The sequence below is a fragment of the Anser anser genome (assembly GCF_964211835.1).
Source record: "Anser anser genome assembly, chromosome: 3".
Taxonomy (NCBI): Eukaryota; Metazoa; Chordata; class Aves; order Anseriformes; family Anatidae; genus Anser; species Anser anser.
In genome coordinates, this window is record NC_139722.1 from 56,213,869 (window position 1) to 56,219,578 (window position 5,710).

A 5,710-nucleotide genomic window follows, 5' to 3' on the forward strand; every position below is an offset into this window, starting at 1 on the left:
TAGTAACAAATTATACTTCATGAACATAGCTTTTACAGAATTTTTGTTTTCTTTGAAATATTTCAACAAAATATTATAGCTTTTTTTCCTTTATTTGGGTGGAGGGAAAGTCAAGAATACAATCCACCCTATCTGCCTCTTTAAAAAAGAAATGCTTCCCTGCCTGAGAGAGAAAAAAAAAAAAAAAAAAAAGAGAGAGAGAGAGAATAAAGAGAGAAAGTAAAGAGAGAAACTAAATCAATCCTGAATGCTTAAGAACACTGAAGGAATGGGTTAATGTAAAACTGAAGCACAGGTGAAAACCATTTCAGAGCTCATATCCATCACCAAAAGATATAAATGGGTAGCTGTAGAACGAAAGGAGGTTTCCATTGTTAGTGAAAGGATGATGGAACAGAAACGTATTTGTGAGGGTAAGTATGAGAAAATTTTCACAGTGTTTTCATTTTGTTTAGACTTTTGTCTCAGTAAAACTATTATCATTTTCATAGATGAAAGTAAAGAAGAATATGCTGATGCTAGTTTCCCACTGAAGAGCACAGTGATCTCTGAATTCTCTGGATGTATAAAATGTAAGCTATTTGGTTTGCTATTCTGTTCTCACAACCGCTTTTCCAAACGGCATTTATCCCCATGTATGGTGTATTTAGGGGAGGTTTAGATTAGAGATTAGGAGACATTGGTCTTGGGTTGCCCAGGGAGGTGGTGGTGTCACCGTCCCTGGGGTGTTCAAGGAAAGGTTGGATGTGGTGCTTAGGGATGTGGTTTAGTGGGTGACGTTTTTAGTAGGGTGGTGGTTGGACCAGATGATCTTGAAGGTCTTTTCCAACCTTAATGATTCTATGATTCTCAAATGCACATTTAATTGCCTTTATTATGATTAAAATGCTTATTTTACAAACAAAATTATAAATTCAAAACTCCTCTCGGAAATTCGATCTTAGATTTAAATGTAAGTTATGAGGGTGGTATTGGCAGTGTGGGGTGTCTGTTAGGTGTGACTGGAGATGCTGCAGAGCTGTTGCAGCACAGGTATTGGTTGATATTGTAAAGCTCTCCCACTGGCTCACCAGAGCAATCCATTCCTTATTTCATTCAGTTAAAGGATTGAGATGGTCTTAATCTACAAGGAGATTGAAACTTCAGGAACTGCTGATGAATGGACCAAGAACAGCCAGCAGTGGCACTGACTTTTTAAAATGTGGGCTTCTTTTTCTTCAGGTGAAGTGACGTGAACTGGTAAAATGGTTAGTTTCATAGGTGGCTGCACTGTCATGTGGAAATAATGCTCAGGCAATAGCAGGTAGGTCTGGCTTGAAACCAGCTGCCCGTACTGAGTCTTGGTATCCCATTACTGTTTCACAGATCTCTACAGCTGTTTGACTATAAAATTTAGTCAACTACAAACATATTTTCTGAGCATCATAGTGTGGAAAATGAATAGTTAAGTTTTCAATAGTTGTGTGATGACAGGTTATTTTTGCCTGTCTCCTTAGCAGGTGTTGAATTGTTTCATTGTGTGGTTCTGTGCTGCTGTACTCTAAGGTCTTATCTCATGACTCAGACCCAGACTATTTATTTTGACACAGACAGATTTAAAAAATTGATATACTAATGTCAACTGCATCCCATCATTACATATAAATACTTTTAATGACTGATTGTACCTGATTTGCCACATGGACACAACAGCTACTGGGTTCCTCCCTCCTGGCTAAGGGATTTGACCTCTGACTGTAATGTAGCTTCTGTTGACACTGTATGTTGGCTGTACTCCTGCTCCCCCCAGCTTTTCCAGGCCTGATGTACACAGCAAGGCTGCTGGATTCCAGCATAACGGCCTTACTAAAATTAAGCATCCTGGGCACAGCTGAATTCTTGCAAAGAATTCTATTCTTGCACTAGTCAAAGTTTGGAATGGTTAGAAAATGCCTAGTTTATTTTTTTGTGGAACAGAGAAGAGCCCATAAATTTTAACAACATGGAAATACACCATGGACATCACTTCATAGATGCTGCTGTTGGCTAGCTTTTTTCCTCCATCACAGAAATTTGAAAATGATGGCTTTCAATTTAATTCTTTAAATTGCCTCTTCTTTTTCTGTTGCCCTTAGAGCAATTATGTATTTGAACATGTCCCTTGAGTCACTGACTAGTTCTAAAAACACACATAAGAAGAAACAATGGAAAGTCAAATAGGAGAGAAAGGACAATGAGAAGTCCTGAACTTCAGCCAAAGATGCAAAAACTTATGATGTCAGCCCTTTCAGTGGTGCTTTGAGTGAATTGAAACAGTTTGCCTTTACCTCTTCACATATAAACTCCACTGAACTCATACACTCCATATGTAAAGTAGGTATTGAAAGCCTTAGCATGACTCTATATTATCACAAGAATGAATAAGTATATTAATGTCTACACATTAAAATTTTGCATAATATTCTTCAATTTATCCTATGATAAATGAAAGACACAAAGTATTCAGAAATTGTCACTTACCTGCTTTTTATTAATCAATGTGTTTCATTGGATTACCTATAGCATAAAAAATGTTGTTTGAATTATTAAAGAGGTCCTATTAAGCTGATTCTATTTATAGACTCTCATTTAAGTGATCACTTCATTCAGTTTATCAAGTTCAAGCACTAAAGATAATAATAGAAATCCTTTAACAGTGTTTTTACACTATAACTTTATTACATCTTAATTAGTTGGAAAAGTTACCTGCAAGAGAAACAGACACATGCATTTATTGTGAATAACTGGAGTTACATTGTTTGTGTTCTGTATTTTCATTGTGATCTTTTCCTATGACAAAAATAGTAAACACATGAGATCTTAGTAGAGAATCTGACAGCTGGCTGACTAAGAGTCAGCAATGTGCCCTTGTGGCCAAGAAGGCCAATGGTATCCTGGGGTGCATTCGGAATAGTGTTGCCAACAGGTCAAGGGAGGTGATCTGCCCCCTCTGCTCAGCCCTGGTGAAGCCACACCTGGAGTATTGCGTCCAGTTCTGGGCTCCCCAGTACAAAAGGGACACAGAATTACTGGAGTGAGTCCAGAGGAGGGCTCCTGAGATGGTGAGGGGACTGGAGCACCTGTCATATGACGACAGGCTGAGAGAATTGGGCCTGTTTAGCCTGGAAAAGAGAAGACTGAGGAGAAATCTCATCAATGTGTATAAATATCTGAGGGGAGAGTGTCAAGAGGATGGAGCCAGTCTCTTTTCAGTTGTGCCCAATGACAGGATGAGAGGCAATGGGCACAAACTGAAGCACAGGAGGTTCCAGCTGAATATGAGAGGGCACATCCTTACTGTGAGGGTGACAGAGCACTGGCACAGGCTGCTCAGAGAGGTTGTGGAGTCTCCTTTTCTGGAGACATTCAAACCCCACCTGGATGCCACCCTGCACAATGTGCTCTAGGTGATCCTGCTTGGCAGGGGATTGGACTAGAGGATCTTCAGAGGTCCCTTCCAACCTCGGTGATTCTGTGATAAATTTAGGTTTACCTAAAAAGTGTGAAGGAAAAATCTCGTAAAAAGTAAGATAAAATAAAAATGGAAATGAAGAGGAAAAATAAAACTTTTCTATTTTTATTCTCCTCTTATCTGTTCATCAGTGGGTTTTCAGTCTTTCCTTTGCCACTCTTTCTTCTCAGATGCTTTAAAGTTTGTAACTCATACCAGAAATTATATTTCTCATACCAAAATATTTTTAAAATGAAGATTTTTTTTGGAATCTGATAGGATAGCATATTTGAATGACTTTTAAACACAAAATTCAGTAACATACTTAGTATGTAATTGTATTCCACATGAAAAATCATGTAGTTATGGTCTACATGAATTCATACGGGCATGGTTCTGTAATTCTGTGATTCTGTGGTACAGGGTTTTGATGAGGGATGATTATTCAATTTCATAGCCCCATTTAGAGTACACATACACATAGTAAATGATCTTGCAGATAAAAGTTGCTTCAAGGAAGATGATTCCTTCAGGCCTCATGCAAACATGCTTAAGAGGCTGATGAAAATTGAGAAGTATAACAGCTTATTCAGTACAACAATATAAAACGTTATTACTTTAGTGCAATTTCTTATACATTAAGCATGTTCTCAGTAAGCTGGGTTGGGTCCTGAGAGGACCTTCAGTGCTGCTCTGTCTTCTGTAATTTGATTTAGCCATAGTGAGCACCAGACACCTTGCACAGGTTTTGGCAGTTTCATGCTTTGTCAAAAGTAAACTTGTAGGCATGTGAAGATATCAGATCAAACAGCAAGGTGTTTATTGAAAATATCAGTTACAGTTATATGGACCTAAATTTTTCTTAAACCCTTTTTCATGTATCTAGGTCCTTCTTCGTTGTTCAACAACCAGAATAATTATCTTCAGAGAATGTTGCAGAAAGAAATACATAGTTTCTCTCTTCTGGACACACTTGGAATCAACTGAAATACTTCTGCTTGATCAGGACATTGGTTTTGAAGGACAGTCAGACAGCTGACAAAGACTATATGGAGGTACTGGGACCCAGACTCCAGGCTTCCTTTCCTCTTACAACAGTTTGTCTAGAATCTTGATGCCTGCCTACTTCAAATTGACATATCTATGAAAGCAGGTGTATTTTCTGAAGTTCAAGAGAAGATTTAGACTCTTCTCCAGTGGGCACAGTGCTGGTGAAAAAGTGGAGTTAGACAAAAATATTTTAAAAAAATTACAGTGCTGATGTTGACAATGGTTAATAAACAACAACAAAAACGAACAAGCAACAAAAAATCAACAGACTGATATTTTACTAACTCTAGACGTTACTATAGGCTAAGGTAGGAGTAAAATATGCTCACTTTAATTAAAAATGTAGGAAGCATAACAGAGCCATGCACTCTGAGCTCTAAATCTGTCATGACTGGTACATAGCTGAAATGTCTTACACTGGACAACCAAGGAGTAAGTATAGCGTAGCATGGGATTGCTGTCCCCAGTGTTGTCCTTGAGGAACTCACCACTGAGGGAGAAGATGTTCAGAGAGAAATATTCTGCATCCAAACAGTAGGAGGCACATTGTCTTTTGCATTGCACCTGACTGGCAGCTATGCTTTAAGGACCTGACCTTCCAGCTTCTGAAGAGCGGAAATGTTCCAGCTGAATTCAGTGGTGTAAATTCAGGCTTTGAAGTTGAGAGGAAAGCCTTTGACAAAGATTCATTTCTGAACAAGCTTTGGCTGTCATGGTTTCATCAGTGCCTCTTCAGAGGAACGAATCACTGATTAGGAAATGAGTGATTTACACCTCTGTAAATTTGAAGCAATTTAATAAGTCAATTAAAAAAAAAAACAAACAAACCATAAACAAAAACAACACAAAAAACACCACCATCAAAAAAACAAATAAAAAACACCTACATAAACAGTACAATTAGAAAAGAGAACTGCTTTAGGCATTTGTAATGTGTCCAACAATTGAAACAATTCTTATATTCTGTGTAGTTCTGAGGGAGTGAAAGGAGAGTAGGGGGCTGTTGAGGGGATACTGTAAAAGTATTTTAAAGTTTGAGCTGATTTATGCAGTGCCAAATTATTCTTGTTCATTTTTCATTCATTAGATATAGATATGTAGATGGTGATAGCCTCTGTGAAACATCACCTCTTCATTTGTTGAGAAAAAAATTCCAGTTAGAAAGTTGAGTGAAAACTTATTCTTGTGACA

The 5,710-nt window shown here is 37.9% G+C and overlaps 1 long non-coding RNA gene across 1 annotated transcript; it reads left to right on the top strand.

Annotated features, from left to right (window-relative positions):
- The first annotated feature begins 337 nt into the window (after window positions 1–337).
- Window positions 338–5,710, top strand: LOC310898150. The gene is made up of 4 exons (XR_014582999.1): window positions 338–413; window positions 492–572; window positions 1,222–1,303; window positions 4,356–5,710. It is a non-coding gene; the product is annotated as an uncharacterized lncRNA (long non-coding RNA).